We start from the raw sequence: 17707 nt of genomic DNA on the forward strand, positions 1-17707 counted from the left end.
CACCTCTTGTAGACCTGTGTCACTTAAGAGATGCTTTATCCCTCGTGACCCAAGGATGGAAAAGATGGAAATGATGTTAAACCTCTGGATTGAAGACAAGCAAAGGAATAAGAAAACACTTTCCATGCAAGGGACCTGCCATCATGCAAGAAGAATTTTCAAAGTCGCGTTTTCAGACACCGAAGTGGGTCCCGAAAAAGTATTGCCAGGAGCAAGGGATGGTTTGAGAAATGTATGGTGCACCATGACCCGGAGACCAAGTCACCTGATCCTGCAGCTCCTGTGTTGTATCTGCCACAACTGTAGAGAGCGACTGAAGAGGGGGATTATGGGCCTGCACGAGTCTTTGGTGCTGTCGAGACCGCCATGCTTTGGAAGCCCTTGAACAATCCCATTTGCCCTTTTGAAGAACACGAGCCAACTGATGCTGACATGAGGTCAGCCAAAACAGAGAGGCTGCTGTTTCTATTTTGTGCTAATACTGCGGGTGACCTCATAGTGAAACCATTACCACTCTACAGAAAACTAGGCCCATGTCTTCTCAGAGGAAAATCCGAGCTAAGTTGCCAGTATACTGGCGTGCAAAGAGAGAAGCCTGGATGACTCCCTCTCTCCTTAGGAATTGTTTGAACAGTGCTTTCTTGTGGAAGCTCAAGACTACTTACAAGAAAAAAAGTCTTGAATTCAAAGCCCTACTGATTCTTCACTGTCCTTTTGGTGCCTCAGATGCATTTGCCAATGTGCATCCTGATGTCAAGGTTGTCTTTAGAACCAGTTGCTTGTTTCAGGTCCTGGAGCCCTTAGATCGGTGTTCGATCCAGCCATTCAGGAAGACTTAGGCCAAACTAATGTATAACTTTGTTGTTCAGAATCTCACAAAGGTTCCTCTGTCTGAAGATCCTAGTGCATGGGATTCCTACACCATCACCAATGCTGTATTCTTCATAAAATAGGCAGTAGATAGTTTAACAGAGCCTGTCATTAATGTGATCTGGGAGAAGATTTGGCTAGAGATGGTGAAATATCTTTCAGTGGTTTCTCCTGAAGACAAAAAAAATCTTTGGATGAGACAGAACCCGTAGGTGAGGGTGAACATTTGGCACAGGAACGGTCATTGGCTGAAGTTGAATCTGAACTGGTTGATGCTGCTTCAAGTGATGTGCTGGGCTGCAGGACGACTCTCAGGAAACTCCTGGGACCGCAGAGGTGATTATCATAAGTGATGATACAGATAATTAGGAAGCTATGGCACTGCAGACAAATACAGTTATAAGCAACAGGAGAAAAATTTTAAGAACAAGATTAAATCCTCCCCCAAGAAAGTAATGAAAAAATGGGTACCTTCACATGTCAAATCTTACCTGTTCAAAGCTTGAGTGATTTGGCAGAATTCAGTAAAGAGGTGCTATTACGCCTTCCAAAAGAAATCACATTGGCCAGAAACCACCTTCGGCAGAACTTAAATCATCAGCTGAGAAACTGCCTTCGTACCAAGCTTGAATGATCTAACTGAACTCTATAAAGAGGTGGAGTCTTTTTACAACACCATGTTCGGAAGGAAGCAACCTCAGAGGAGCCTAAATCATTGAGTCGTGCCATTTAAACATCCGTGTCAGACAGCAGATAAGCTGCCTTCAGACAAACTGAAATGGTTTAATTTGAGCTCTATGCAGAAGTGCTAAGCTGTCTTCAGAAAAGACTTGAGAAGACAGAAAGCATCTTCAGAAGAGCCAAAGGCATTAAGTCATGCCACTTCACTTCACTTGCTTGGTAGGGCTAAAGCCCCAAGCAAGTTGTTACAACCTCAGGACTGGACTTTGATGAAGACTCTGAGAGCACGAAGAGCCATGATTTGGACTAACAGCCCACCTCTGTTCATTGCTTCACTGTCACCCCCATTTTCCACTGCCATAATGAGCGGTACATCCTCACCGCCTCTGGAAACCATCTCAAGATCTAAATGGAAGCTATACAGAGCCTATCACTTTTACTAATTTAAGCTATGTAAACTCTCGTTATTCTTTTTATGTAATGTACTGTTATTGTTTTACTGTGCAAAAAAATATTTATGAGGGCGTTCAAAAGTTTACGTGACCTTAGTTCCCCTGCCCTTTATTTCACCTCCTAAAATTATAATTTCATCAGCTGAACTCTCCTACCTAGGTGGGGGGGGGTCATTCAGGAACTTGATCTTCATAGGTAAGGAGGGGTTACTATTTCTGTGCTTCTACCTCTTGGTGATTACTTGGATTATACCACAATCAGTCTTGAATGAATGGAAAGAGCACTGGACTTGGGTTCTGGAGACCCGGTTTCAAGTCCAGCTCTGCCACTGATTATTGTGACTTTGTGCTAATCACTTAGTTTTTTTGATCCTCAGTTTCATCACCTGTTAAATGAAAATAATAAGACCTGGCCTCCCTAGCAAAATATTTTTGATAATCAAATGTAATTCTAAATGTCAGAGTGCTATTAAAAGTGACATTAAAAAGTGCTAAATAATTGTGAGGTGTTATTACATCTGTATCATTCTGGAACTTACAAACAAAAAACTAGGTTTTAGAATTCTTTTTTCTTTTTTTAAGTAACTTTGTCCCTAACTAGAATTTATATGTCAGTTATAGGAAATTTTAAAAAGAAAGTTAAAATTACCCATAATTTCACAAGCCAAAGATAACTAACTGGGTTGGTGTTTTTCCTCCCAGTTCTTCTCATCATAGAGAGATCGTTCATCAATGATAAAAACTTGGAAAATAAAGACAAGAATATAGAAACAGTAAAAATCACCCATATTCATAAATCTCAGAAACAATGTTAATATTTTAGTGGCTTGATTTCCAGACTTTTTTTAATGGCTCTATATACATATACTTTTTTATATAGTTAAAATCATAACGTATACAGTTTTATATCCTGCTTTTTCACTCAACATTTTATCATGAACACTTCCCTATATTTTAAAAAAGCTTTCATAAATATAATTTTTGATGGTATATAACATTTCATCATATAGTAGCATCATGGTTTACTTAACCATTTATTTTGTTCATTATTTGGGATCCTATCCAAATGTTTGTCATAAATAATGTCACATTGTCTATTTCCTCAGTTAAATGAAAATACTTGCTTTGGTGACAGCAGAGGTTTTTGTTTGTTTTAAGGGGTCTCTTTAATAGCTACATTTCATTGACCAAATGGAACTTCAAGAGACAGGTAGAAGAAAAACAAGTAGTAAAAGTAATTTCCAGATTGAGGACCTGTCTTTGTTGGAGGCCTTTCCAGGAGCTGAATCTTGGTGTTAGAGCAAAGTAAGAGGGACAATTTGCCACGAAATTATGATGCTTCACCTTACAAAAGTTTTCAGAATTTAGACCAGGAAAAGGACATCCTGAACAAGTGGTTTGATGTTCCTTTATGGACCCTGTGAAGTGTGAGACTGATCAGGTTTCTCTTTTGTTGGCTGCTAGAAAGCGTGGAGCCAGATGTATGGCCCCTGCCTAGCACTTGTAATGGGCCTCTATGGTATGTATGCACTTTGTATAGCTTTCTTCCAGGCTCCGTTTTATGTGCCTATCTTTGTTCTTTTTTTTTTTTTTCCTTTCACTATATCGACTTTGAATTTCTGCTGCTATCATACTGTATTTTGTGTATTCTTGTAAGCCGTCTTATATCTGTTTTGGAACAAGGTGGGGAATAAATACATGGATGGGTAAATAAATACATGAAAAAATACGTGAATAAATAAAACAATAAGGCAAAGGCAATGAGGCAAATGAATCAGCCAGGACTCTGAAAATGGCGTAGTACCTCTAAAAATAATCAATGTTAAGGACTGGAAACTTGGAAGAACATGTGGGAAAGAAGCAGGTGAGGCTGCCTTTGGAGGTGACGTGTACTATGTGACGTCTGTGTCTTCTGAAGCGTGCTTATGCGTCTTGTGTCTTGTGCTGTACTAGAGCATTAGGTGTGCTTCAGGGGGCATGCAATGCTGTATGAAGGGCTGTGTCTTTAGTGAGCACAGTTCATGTGCATTTTGTTTGTGGGAAATCGAGAGATTTGGGAGCTCGTGAGCCTGCAAATGGAAGTGAAGGCCCCCCTTCCTGGAGGTGTACGAGGGGATAGTTGGATAAATCAAATCAAGACGAATAGGAAGTGATCTGTCATTTACCGATTAGTTCCTACGTGCCAACCTGTGTGACGGGCACTTTATGTGTATTGAGTCTTTCCATCCTTACAGCTACTCTGTATTAACCCCTTTTTACAGATGAGGCCATTTAAGCTCAAAGCGTTTAAGTAGACAGCCTATAGGGTCGCATAGCAAATGATAGGCGCCAGAAATCTCCCAGGTGTCTCTGACTCCAAACCCTATGCTTGTGCTACTTTATCACGCTGCCTTGCAACAGGACAAAGGGATAGGTGGTAAACTGTGTTCCTAGCATCCAAAAGCCAGCAGTGGCTTTCATTTTTCCTTAAGAAGATGGCAGTGCACTTTGAAACATATCTGAATTTCAGAAGAGGGGACGTGTTATTGCCACTCAGAAAGAAAGAAAACGTTTTTTCATGTCTTTTTGGAAAGAAATGATGGCAAGAAAATATTCTTGACAAGAGAGATGTGCTAACATTTGATTTGGGTGTTTGATGGGTTAGATTCTCATTTGGTATGTGTACTTTATTGGCTTACATATTGCTTACTTTAGAAGGTTGAGGTTCTAAATTGAGTGTGTTCATATATGTGAAAAAGTTCTTTTTTTTAAATTTTATTGAAGAAAAAGTTCTTAAAGTGCCGTATAGTTTTGTTATTGTATTGCATACACATTATTGTGATAATTCCTAGAGTATGTTATCTTCTATATACACTACACAGCAGGAAGCATTACTGTGCAACAATTATATTAAAGAAGACTCAGTTATCCTTTATGGTCTTGTTACTCAAATGTTTTGGTCAATACACGTTATTAACTTTCATCTAATTAATGCACAATAAAAAATACTTAGTGTGATAACTAGACTGAACAGTATGCAGTCTTTCTTCGGTGATGCTGAAGACCCTTTGGGATCTTGCAGTAGCTCAAGGTTATTTTCATTGCACTAGCTATGGGTGGGAGTCTCAATTAATTGAGGGTTCTGTTAGCAGAAAGTCAGATGTCAGAGACCACTACATCCTGAATGGTGTTTACATTCCTCTTGGTTCTTCAAATGTAGACCATACAGCTCAGCAAAGAGTGCTCTTTGGAGGTCACTGCCCTGCCCTTTGGGGAGCCAAAGGGCACGGCATCTTGCTTGTCCTCCATGGTCAGTGCTCTGCCCCAGAGAAGAGCCTCCTGTACTACTCCTTTACTCCTAGAAGTCCTCTGTGTTTGAAATGGGAAGAAGGTGGGGTAAGGATACACTCTATCTACTAGGACCTGAGCTTCTACTTCAAGGCCCGTAAACAGGGAAACTGGGCACAAATATGGTGGCCCAGTAGAACCAGCAGACAAATTCAAGAAAAGTATGGAATGTGGGATTGGGAGATAAATAGATGAAAGGAGAGAAGCAACGGGGAGAAATAAATTGAGAGAGGAAGTAGTGTATGAGAGGGAGATTAGGAGATGGAGAAGGTACAGGAAATGGATGAGAAGAGAGGAAGACGGAAGAGAGATGTATCAAACATTAAGATGAAGGGTTGCAAAGAGAGTGAATTTGACACCAGCTAAGGGATATGAAGTTGCTTTCCTCAAAACAAGTGAGGCCTTCCTCCACCCCTTTCAAACTTATTTTTGCCCTATATCATTATCCACACGATCAGTAGTGTCCAGTTGAGGACATGGCCTCATATTTGCCTTTTGTTTTCCAACATTTTCCATTGAAATTGTTGCATGTGTGAATTGGGTGTAAAGGAGAGTTGGAACCAGTGTGTGTTGCCTGGAAGAAGATAGGTAAGAGTCAAGTTCATAATGATTTGCCAGAATGATCACTTTTGCTGAAAGTTTTTGAAGATGATACCACTGAAGGTGATGGCTGTCTGCGTGTATGTGAGTGGGAGTCACTAAAAGGCCTCACATAGGACCATCATTTCCTTTTCCCTATCATCCTCATGGAACACCCAACCTCCGAATTGGGCTTGTAGCTACTCTTGCAGAATTGGGTACCACTTTGAGTTTTTATCTATACATTAAAGGCTGCTGGTTTATGGAGAGCATATATTGTTTTTCATAGCCACTGAAGACCTGACAGGAGGAAATGGGCTTACTGTTCCACCAGAGGGAATGGAACTAGCCATAAAGAAATTCCAGATATGCCGATTAAATATTATGAATTACCTAGGGTGAAATTTTCTAGGTTCTTTACGGGGGGGTGTCTCATGACTTTAGCAGGTTCTACCTGAAGGCAGGTGAAGGAACCTTCCACCATGGGCCTTCCCAACTGTATACTTCTGGCGTTTGCTAATATAATGAAAGACATAAGAGCAGTGAATGTTTAAGATAGCCCAGTTTAATCTCCTTTCTTGGTAGTTATATTTGCAAGGACATCATTCATAGCATGGAAGTGCTGGGTTTAAGAAGTGACAGATTACTTAATTCTCCAGCAAACACAGTCACCCTGCTAATATGTATATTCCTAGTGAGATGATGTATTTTGGATGGTAGTTGTAGGGATATTACAGCGTTCAATGTACTTTCATATCAATCACCTTCTTCAAACCTCCTGTGATGGGGGCAAGGTTTATCCATTTTGCAGAGGAAGGCAGAAGTTTAGAGAGGTTAACTGACCTCCACAAACTTGCCCCACTACTAATGACAAAGCAAGGCTGGCCTAGAATTTAGATCCCCGACTCCTGGTCCAGTGACAGTTGACTATTATACCACTTGCCATAAAATGAGAGTCACCTAACTTGTTTTGAAAATAGATTTTGGCCAATGGAATATGCAGAAATGGAATTTTTATGGAAGCAGGTGAAACTTAGGTGAATCTAACCCATTTTCTCAATCAGCAGTTAACAACAGTAGTCATGCCTTTTTATAAGTTACTCCTCCTGAGGACCTAACTTGCTAGCAGAAAGTAACAGCCTTTGTAAAAAAAGAAAATTGTTAAATATTTTTCCCTGATTCCTGTGTTATTTTTTTTCGCCTTTAAAATCTTTTTCTATTACAAAAGTAATATCTGATATTGCTATAATTAAAATAAAGAACTATATTAAAATAGAACACAAGAGTCACCTCTCATCCCTCCCTTTAGATTCATTCATAATCCAGTATTTAAGGATTTGGGCCCTTTTCCTCATTTACTCAACATCGGTTTCCTTTTCTGCTCAGAATCGGTATGTATTTTGCCCAAGATGCTAGGTTTAAGCAGAAATATATCTGTTACCTAGAACCTCTTTTAAATCTTTTACCAACCTTGCACTATCAATTTCTTTAAATTCTTAGAGCCAAGAATAAAATCTATTTTTATGCCTAACTTTCCATTGTAGTTACCACATAGTACTTTCAAGTATTTCCAATGGGAAAAATAAATTTTGAAGGCCCACAAAATGTCATTCTTTCTACCAAAAAAAAAAAAAATAGAGGAAAACTAGATAAATAATCTCTCCCCTCTGTAAGGGAAAATATGCACTTCCTGAATTCAGGAGATGAGGAATTCCTGTGGGTCCCCTCTCATAATATGTCCTCAAACAGGATATTTGTTTATAGAGCAGAAGTGCCAGAAACTAGAACTGTCTTTGCAGAAGTCATTCCCCCTGGAACTGTTGCCCTCGCGATGAGCACTCGCCTTTTGACACCACCTGCAGTGCTGCTGTTGCCATAGAAAGAACTGCTTTGGGATACTTATTCTTACCCGAATTATAAGACCTCAGACATTTTCCCGGCTGGGGGCTGGGGAGGCGGGCGATTATGGCACGGCGTGCTCAGTGACCCACAAAGCAGAGGATGGAGCAAAATGACATTTTTTAACTTAAAAAACACCAACTCCAGTACTTAATTTTCTTTCCTGGTAGTTAAGTAGACACTAAGGCATTTTAATTCTTGAAAGACCACAAGGGTAACATTTTGTAAACGATCTTTGTGAGGCATTGCCTCTCAGTGAACTGGAGAAATTATCGAACCACTGAATGCGCCTCTCACCCAGCTAGTGACCAAGTCACTAAGGATCGTCTACTGGGAAAAGTAAAGGTTGTCACCCATAGGAGATGAATGGCCCTTTAAAATACTTCTGTATCCTTCCAACATGGCATTCCCAGAGCAAAGCCCAGGAATATTGAGGTGAAAAACAAGTATTTTAGTATGATGGATCTCTAACCCTGACACCCTCACTGCCCCTGCCAGAAATGACCCCATGTTGGCACAAGTTGTTTGGCCTCAGGAACACATAACACTGAGTACAGATTGCACCTGGCTAGGGGGAGCGGGACAAAGGGGGGAGAAGAGGGAGGGCTTCTAGTGTCAAGCTAGGGGTTGTAGGACAAGCGACCCTCCTAGGAGAGCTCCAACTCCAGCAACTCCAGTATGAGCCGCCTAGCAAAATGTTTTTTTAGACCTCCTTTGTCTCAAAGGAACTTTCTGGAAGATCACAGGATAGAGACATGTGCAACCAGCCAATGCCTAAATCTGAGTTGCATGCAGACTTTGAGCCCAGATCGTTTATTAGCTATCTCAGTTTAAAAATGAGATAGAACAGAATTGGATGTTAATGTCGGCTTACCTGGAGCATCTTTTGTAGTTCACTTACATACTTTACTCAGAAAAGATTTGTGCCTGCTTTTTATGTGCCTAGCTCTGCACTGTGTCATGGGAGGGGGAATACTACATATAAGACAAGATTCCCTGTCCTCAGGTAATTTTCAATCTAGGTGCAGAAATCAGACACACAGTTTATGCAGGAAATGCCCAGTAGGTGATCTACGAGGCAGCAGATGCAGTGGCAGATAGGTCCTCCCATACATTCCCGTCATTCGTTTTCTTCCTCAGTCTGTGTGAAACAGCGACCATTTTGAAGCCTGCCTCCACCATCCCACGTGTCCCTAGCAGCACAAAGCTATCTGGCTTGTCTTCCAGAAGACGCCTTTTCTACCATATCATCCACCTGCTCTAAAGCCTTTCCCAGCATATTTGTTATCACTATCTCCAATTTCATCTTCCTTCCTGATTTCCAAGACCACACCCTACCCATTTACCTTTCTGTCTTCTCACTTCCTCGTCAATGTGCTGTATACATTTCAACGTCCAAGCTTTGCCTCTCCCGATTTTCCTACTCGCGATGCCTTACCTTTCCTGCCTACCCATTCTTTAAGACCCATCTCCCAAATCCTACCTCCTCTCCAGTAAGCCCTCACTCTCCACCAGAGTTTTCTGATTTTCTTTTCTTTTGACATGCTACAGCATTTATACTCTATTTTTCCCAACTTAGCACCAAATTTTCGACGGTCTGGTAGTATCAGTTGTTGCTTCTTGTTTGCTAAGCTTATTTCCCCAATGAGATCACAAATTTAGAATATTACTTTAGTTCCTAATGAGTCACGCAGCACAATCTGTCACTACACTGATCCACAGTTCCATGTATACTGGTTAACTGACCCACTGACTGGTTCAAAGGAAAAGGAAGCTGGGGCAGTAGCAAGAGAGAGTTGTTCCTCAGAGCCAGGGCTGTGAAATGCTTGCTGTTTAGAACTAACCAGCCTAAGTGCTTTTTCCTTTGGAAAAATTGTTTCTGCATTTAAAAAATATGTTTTATATAATATTTTTGTTTTTCTCTTTCTGTATTTATATGGCTTTCAATGTCACTTTTTTTTATTATGCCATACACCGTAACTTTGCGTGCTTTCCATTGCTTTTTAAAAAATAATTATTGTTCTATTCTTTTAGGCTAAATTTATGTAGGAAAGCATTTCTCTATGTCTGTCCCCTGTTATTCTTTTTCTTTTCCTGCATGCTCTGTTTTGAAGGAGCTAGAAAGTGTTCTAAAAAATAATTCTGGACGTGACATCCAATGAGAAGGCCCAACAAAACTTCCAGGAATTTTAGGGGAAGATGACAAGTGGAACTCCTACAACAAGGAAGACTCAGGTGACAGATTTCTAAAATGCTTTCAGAAGGCAAGCATAGCACCATCCTGGGATTTCATCCAGGGGAGAATTGGTTGCTTTGCTGTACCTCGAACCCTGCACAACTGTGTTGCCAATATATGCTTTTGGCCCCAAAGTGGCACCAGGCAAGAGGTGTACCTGAATGAGTACAGAGGCATCCCTAGTGTGGGGAAAACAGCAACAACGCCATCACCACCAACTGCAACTATAACAACTACTCTGAAACATACCCTCCCACCCCCCAGCCTTCTTGGGGAACCTGGATCAATGTCTCCTCATCCATGAACACATAATGGCAAATAGGCATGACCTGTTTCCATATATTGGGTCTCATTTCATATAATGAAGGTCATTCATTCATCCATTCATTTGTTCATTTGCTTATTCATTAAATATCTATTGAATCAAGTACTATGCTAGGTAGATGTTGGGGTACAGAGGTGAATAAGTCCCAGTTCCTGCCTTTAAGGAACTGATGGCCTAGTGAGGGACACAGACAAGTCAGTCAATGAGTAGAGATTAGCGTGGTAAGTGCAATAGAGAAGTGAGCACTGAGGAGGGGCGTCTATTGAAGACTGAGGGAAGGGAGCAGTTAGGGAAGGCTTCCTGGAGGAGGTGACCACTCAACTGAGGTGAGTCTTAAAGAAGGAATAGAACCAGCTAATAAGAGTTGGGTGGCATCCCAGAAACAAGGAGCAGCATTATGAAGGCAGTAGGCATGACACACTATTAGTTGAGGTTCTATGACTGTAACTACAGGTAGTTCAGCGTAGCTAGTGCATAGAGTGCTGGTGGGAGAGGCATGGAAGACAGAGCTGTGGAAGTAATTGGGGATCGGGTTCTGGAGGGCTTATATGTGCCATGCTAAGCGCTTTGAATATGATTCTGAAGGCGATGCGGAAACATCGAAGCAGGGGAATAATATCAGATTTGTGTTTCACAGTATCACTCTAGCCACAGGAGAAGAATGAATGTGGGCGGGGTGGTGGGCGATGAAAGAAGACAAGTCAGGCTGTGGGAGTCAGGTAGGTGAGAAATGACAGTGGCCTGGCCTAAGGGCCAGTGTTGTAAGAATAAAAGAGGGCAATGCAGAGGGAACATTTACGAGGAAGAATTAATAGAACTAGGCAACTGATCAGATGGTGACAAGAGAAACTAGAGGAGGGTGAGGTAGGGAACACAAGAGGAATTGTAATTTCTTATTTTACATGGGGAAAGGCAGTAGAGAATTCACTTTCTTTTGAAAATATTTCGAGTGAGGGGCCTGGGAGGCATCCAAATAGAGGTGTTCAGTCAGGGGACAGCAGAGAGGTCAGGGCTGGGGATCCATCTGGGGAGTCACGGAAGTAGATAGTGATTGAAACCGTACAAGTAGATGAGGTGACCAAAGGGAGAGGTGTGTTGATGAGAAGAGATGAGGACCTAGGACAGCTCCTGGGGAATACTATTTAAATTGTCTACAGAAGACCCAGAAATGTAGGAATAGACTCCAGGAAAGAATTGTGTGAAAGATGGTGGGGAGAAGTTAGTTTCATGAAGTTCATGGTCAGCAATGTCAGTTTTGACTGAGAGGTCAGTGGTTGTAAGGACTGGAAAATGGCCGTCTTCAGGGAGGAGATCAATTTGGGACCTCAGAGACTCATTGCCGTGGTTTGAAGAGTGAGGGTTAAGGAAGTCTAGATTGCCTTTTCAAGAAGTTTAAGCTAGAGAAGGAAAGGTCGAGAGACTATAGCAACTAAAGAAAGCTGTGTGGTGGCAGGAGGTTTCAATTTTTAAGGACTAAAGAAATCTCAGCATGTTTTTTTAAAGCCAAATAGAAAGTGTTAGTAGAGAGGGAGAGATTGAAGATACAGGAAGAAGTAGGAGGTAATTGATGGAGTGAGACCCCTGGAGAAGTGAGAGGCCCAGGGATCTAGAGCACCAGTGAGGGCATAAACCTCAGGTAGAAGGAGAGGACATTGTTTCCAGTAAGATGTGAAGGGAGATGTTACTGATGGAGATAAATTCATAGGAGCGGGACAGGAAGTGAAGTCAAAAGAGTTCCACACTGATGGCCTCCGTTTTTCTCAGTGAAGTAGAAGGAATTTCTTACACTGAAACTAAGGCAGGAGAGGATGAAGCAGAAGTTTCAGTGAAGTTCTGAAATTCTAGAATATTCGCTAGAGCAGTGGGAAAGGAAGTTGGCCAGGGTCAAGAAGGGTACTGCTCAGTGCCACTGATGACCCAACTCTGTCCGTGACCTTTATAGTAAGCACCAATCTGCATGGCTGTGTGATTCTTTTTCCCCCAACAACTTTTACCAGCCTCTGTATGGAAATGGAGATTTCACAGTTGGATTCTGTCAGGGTAAGGTTTTGTGGGAGAATTGCAAGAGGGGGTCACAGGAGCATAGTTTCCAGGGCACTGGCTTAAGAGCAGTTTAAATGATGGACCATAGAGTCTAGGCGAGGAGGAAGCTGAGAAATTGGCTAAAAATGGAAGGATCCAGGGATTGGAGGTTTTGTTGACATCAAAGAACAAGTAAAATAGGAATAAGGTCATGAAAGAGTGAGAAGGCTAGCAGGATGGGAGGCTGGGCCCAGAGAATGAGATAATAGGGTTATTTCAGAGAAAGGGTCATTCTGGATAATGAAGAGGCCTGGGGTAGCTGTGGTTCTCCACTCTGTCTGCACATCATCTATGGCGCTTAAAAAAATCATTTGCCCAGGTCTCATCCTCAGAAATCCTGATATAGTAGGTTCTGAGTGGGCCCAAGGTGTTGGGATTTTTATGAAACTCTACGGGTTATTCTGATGAGCAGCCCTGGTTGAGGACCACTGGTTTAATGGTGGCCGTGGGAGTGGATTGAAGAAGTGGAAAGGAGATGAAGTTCATTAGAGCTGAGGGAGGTCAAGGAGTTGAAAGGAGAGGGTGTGTATGAAAGGGGTGTCCATTTGTATATTACGTTTCACAGAGGGATGGCAGCACTGAGTGTCGGAAGGAATACTGGGAGCCAAAGTCCTCAGTGGATAAGAGGACTTGGCCAGGAGAACTAAATGGCAGTACCCTCAAAGGAGGGGGCTTTGTAGGAAAGTGCAGAAGTACTGATCTCAAATAAACAATATGGAATAAAAATGAGGAAACTCTGCCCTTCTCCATTCCCCCGGACCTAAAGACTTGGAATGGGGAAGAACCATCAGCATCCATCAGGATTATCTGAGGAAGTGATACCTTCGTTGGATAGTAAGGTTTAAAATTATTTTTCTCAATCCCAGCTGCTTAATGGAAATACCGGAGGGCGTTTAAAAATTAAAGGTGCTGAGGTCTACCCCAGACTAAATCTGAATCTCTGGGGGCAGGGCTCTGAAATCTCTCTCTCTCTCTCTCTTACTTTTTTGAAGTTTCCCACATGAGAGTAATGCACAGTGAAGTTTGAGAACCTAAGGCAAGAAGTCAACAGTGCATTTAATGAAGAGGTTGAAGTGAAGGTGTAGGGGGAGATTTTAATGGAGTAAGCCCTAGTCACTAGAGAAATGCAGAACATTGGGGTCGGGGTGTATAGGAGATGACAGATGACTTCTCTTTCTTTAAAATGTAGTGGGATGGGGAAAGATGTCAGGATGAGAGATTCTGGAGAGATTAGCTGGCCCCTGGAGTTACAGCCAGAACCACGAGCAGGCAGAGGGTCCCAGTGCCAAACACCATTTGTAATCTGGGGTCTAGTCAGCAATTTGTGGCCTTCGCTCTAGGTTCCAATAGAATATGGTTGATACACTTAGAAAGTGGTACTCATTTGTTCTGCTCTCTGCAAATATCAACCCAGAGGTGATCAGGCCGTGTCTTATGAGCCCAAGATTCAGGTTAGGATGAGTCTTGATATAAACAACCACTGCTCACAGAATTTTCTGGGGGAGATACAGACATTTTAGTATTCCTTAAAAGAAAAAAAAAGAAAGTTCTCAGCTAGTCTCCATTCAGTCACTAACCATTTACTGAAGACTAACGGCTCAAACCTATTGAGGTTTTCTTTTAATGCTACTGAGTAATAAATAGTGTAGCTATTAAGAGCTTAGGTTCTGTAGACACAATTGAGACCTAGGTTCAAATCCTGGCTCTGACACCTGCCAGCTGTGTAATCTTGGATATGTGGTTTAACTTCACTGAGTCTTACTTTCCTCATCCATAAAACAGTAATAATACAATAATAATGCCTGCCTTTTAAGATTGTGGTGGAGATTAAATGAGATAACCCTAGAAGCACTTTGCACATGGTGAATATTCCATAGATGAGAGTGATTACGTGTGCAGACATAAGCCAGGTGCTAGGGAATGTGAGAATGAATAAGATACAGTCTCTGCCGTCAAAGATCTCAGATTTTAGCTAGAGAGAGAGGTATGTAAAGAAGAAACGACAATTCAGTGTTAATAAGGGTCAAACTCAGAGTACACACTGGGTAGCTCTCTGGGAGCATGAAGAGAAGGGCATTCAACTTTGTCTGCAGAGGGAAGACAGGAAAAGACTGGCCAAAGGAGAGGAAACACAAGAGTGGGTCTTCAAGAAAAAGGACTAATAGGCGCAAATGTGGGGCGTTAAGAAGTAAGACTTCCCAGGCCTCCGTGTAGCATGTGTAAAAGCTTGGCAGTAAGAGAAAAGCTTGGCAGTTGAGGGAGCATGAAATGGGTATGGAACAGCGGGGGCCATAGCAAGAAGAGAACTTCTGGATAATGGGGAGCCATTGAAGGATCTTACAGGCAGGAATGCAGGCAGATATATATATTTCAAAAGATTACTCTGGCCACAGAGTAATGAATTGCAGGGGGCAAAATTGGAGGTAGTAAGACCAGGTGAAAAATGCCGGTGCCTTGGACTAAGATGATGGTTTGTGGAGATGCAAGGAAGGAGATGGATCCAAAATGAGTTTGGGAAATAGAACGTGATGACTGATTAAGGTAGAATTAAAGTAGGAGTCAAAGAAGCTCCCAAATTTATGATTTGGGCAGTTGGGCCAGGGCTGAAATAACCAAAAGCCAGAGTAAGCATTTTGATTTGGGATATAGAGTAGTTTTTTTAAAGACTTAAATTAATCATCATGGGAACATCAGAACTTTTGGGGCTTCCTTCCCTTTTTATGCTTTAGTATTGCTTTTATTTGAGAGAGAAGGTCATAATCTTTTCATTGCTTAGAGCCTCCCAAAGAGGAGGAGTCCAAAGCCTTCATCCTTCTCTGATCTGGGTGGTGAGTGCTTATCATTTCACCGAGAACATGGACACTGAAGGAGGAGCGAGTTTGGGCTTCCTGCCTCTGTTACGCTTTGTCCTGCGTGAAGAGAATGGCATAATTAGGCTGGTGAAGGACTGGCAACCAGCTGGCCTTAGGGAGACCCCATTAGGCTGATTCACATAGCTCAGCTGAAGTGGAATGTTTACGTCTAAGTCAACAGGCTTCAATTGTGCAGCCATTGCTAATGGAGAAGTAGGGAGAGCCTGTTTGCTGGCAAGAGAGGTCATGGATGCAAGTTGATACAATGATTAGAGATGGAGACTAAGCTAGGGGTTCTTAACCTAGAGCCCAGGGGAATTTTGAACCTCTGAAGTTATATGCAAAATTTTGTATATGTGTGTATAGCGCAGTTTTATAGACAGAAGTACCACAGCTTTCTTCAGATTTTTCAGAGTGATCTTTGACACCAAAAAGGCCACCAACCACCAGAGTAGATTTACTATGAAGTGAATAAAGCTGCTTATTCAGAGTTTCTCACTTGCCTGGGACTCTTCCAAGGCTCTAGAAGAAGCCCTAGCAATTTTGTATTGTTTTTACCTAAAGGGAGCTTTCCTCTCAAACTACATAAAGTCTTTGGTCCCACAAAATCTGTATCTACCCCTGCCAACCGCAGATTAGGGAATTACCCAACATGAGTTAGTATCTGGGAGTGAATGCCATCCAAGAGAAATGAATGCCAAAGACTGCACCAGGAAAGGCAGAAGAAAAGATGCCCATCAAATGAAGAATGGTCACTGAGGGAGGAGGAGAGTCAGACCACATTGTCAAGGAAGTATAAAGAGAGACGGTTAGCCATGTCCAACATGGATGGGAGATCAGGAAAGAGGAAAATAAGAAAACGATTACAGGAGTAGCTGGGACATCTTCAGTGGAGTGGCAAGAACAGAAAGCTGATTGTTCTGTTTGCCTTTCTGGACAAGTAAAAATGGTAGGTGAACAAGTATAAATGGTAGCTACAGTCCATAAACATGCAGGGAAGTAGAAGTACCTACCCAAAACTCTAATGTTCAGTTAAAATGATAGTCAATAAAGTAGGCTCACTGTAAATGTGGAATCCGTGCTGAATTGAAGTTAGATGGCACATATATACTTTTCAAAATGAGTCCTAAATGTGTTCCATGGCCAGGCAAAGACTTTGAGTGACCCTTGTCCCCCCCACAACCCCAACCTTTCTTTCTTAATCCTGTATCTTAATCCTCTTACTACTTGAATTTCCATATTTCTGTCCCATATCTCTGTCCTCTGGCTGGCGATATGGAACAGTGAGAGAGAGTAGAAAGTGAAAAGAAGCCATACAAATGACATTTGAACATGAAATGTTTTGAATTTAAAATTTGTCCTGGGTAACCCACAAAACCAGTAATCCATTATGGTTAATTAAATGTTGTCTGAAATTGAGGCCAAGGAAACATCTGTTTGAATCAGAATGTTCTAAATTTGCCACCCTGGCAACTCTAAAGTTGATTGGTTTCAATTGGGCAAAACTGGTTCATGCTGACTTACCCAGTATTAGGGTGAGTATTATTTTTTTGACTGTGAAATGCAGCCATATCAGAGATACATGCTCAAATTTGCTGCTCTGTCTATTACGGAAGCTAGTAAATGCCATTTTACAATGTTTCCATAATAACTTCCTCCTGGGATCTCTTTTGAGATAGGCTAATTTCATTACAGTTCCCAACTTAATTTCTTCAGTGATTATACCTTTAAAGGCTTTTGATTTATTAACTATTGATGTATTTCTTCATAATTGTGTCACTATGAATAATCTGCTACTTGAGGACAATGATTTTGAATGGCTACTATGACAAAATTTATAGGGACATGGAAAAATAGCTACAAACTAAAATGACTAAACCAAGGAATTGGTTTGAGGTTTCTAAGAACTCAATAAAATTAATTCAGTAAAAAGCAACAATTTGTGTTTTGTTTTTTACTAGCAAAGTTATTGCTTTGCAATAGTATTCTCATTGAAAGAAGACCAAGAGCCTGTTAAGCTACGCTTCATAATGTAAACGTGTAAATTAAAGTTCTAGTTACTTGATATTTAGCTATGGTTTAAAATAGAAACAATTCATAACACTCTTATAGATAGCTTAAGCACTTTTCTATTCTTTCTTTCTAATAGTAAGGCTTAGCTTGACTTGAGTCTAATGAATTTCTTCTATAGTAAGTGGTATTTGATCCAACAAGACCAGTTAAACACAGTATACCTAGATACCTGCTGATTACATCATTAGACTGGTAAAGGACATAAATCAGTTTTCGACTGCAAGTTTTGTTTGAATTGGATTTGGAAATTTGTAAATTATTTGGACATAGCATTTTGTCAAACTCTCAGCCATTTATTTAAATAAAATTATAAATTCTGGAGTTAAATATT

At 41.2% G+C, this 17707-nt stretch overlaps 1 protein-coding gene across 11 annotated transcripts in view; it reads left to right on the forward strand.

Moving 5' to 3' along the window:
- The window catches only part of PAK3 (p21 (RAC1) activated kinase 3), a 272619-nt gene that overhangs the window by 187938 nt on the left and 66974 nt on the right, over positions 1–17707 (forward strand). The gene's annotated exons all lie outside the window — the stretch shown is intronic.

Source organism: Eubalaena glacialis, chromosome X (assembly GCF_028564815.1).
Source record: "Eubalaena glacialis isolate mEubGla1 chromosome X, mEubGla1.1.hap2.+ XY, whole genome shotgun sequence".
In the NCBI taxonomy this organism is placed as follows: domain Eukaryota; kingdom Metazoa; phylum Chordata; class Mammalia; order Artiodactyla; family Balaenidae; genus Eubalaena; species Eubalaena glacialis.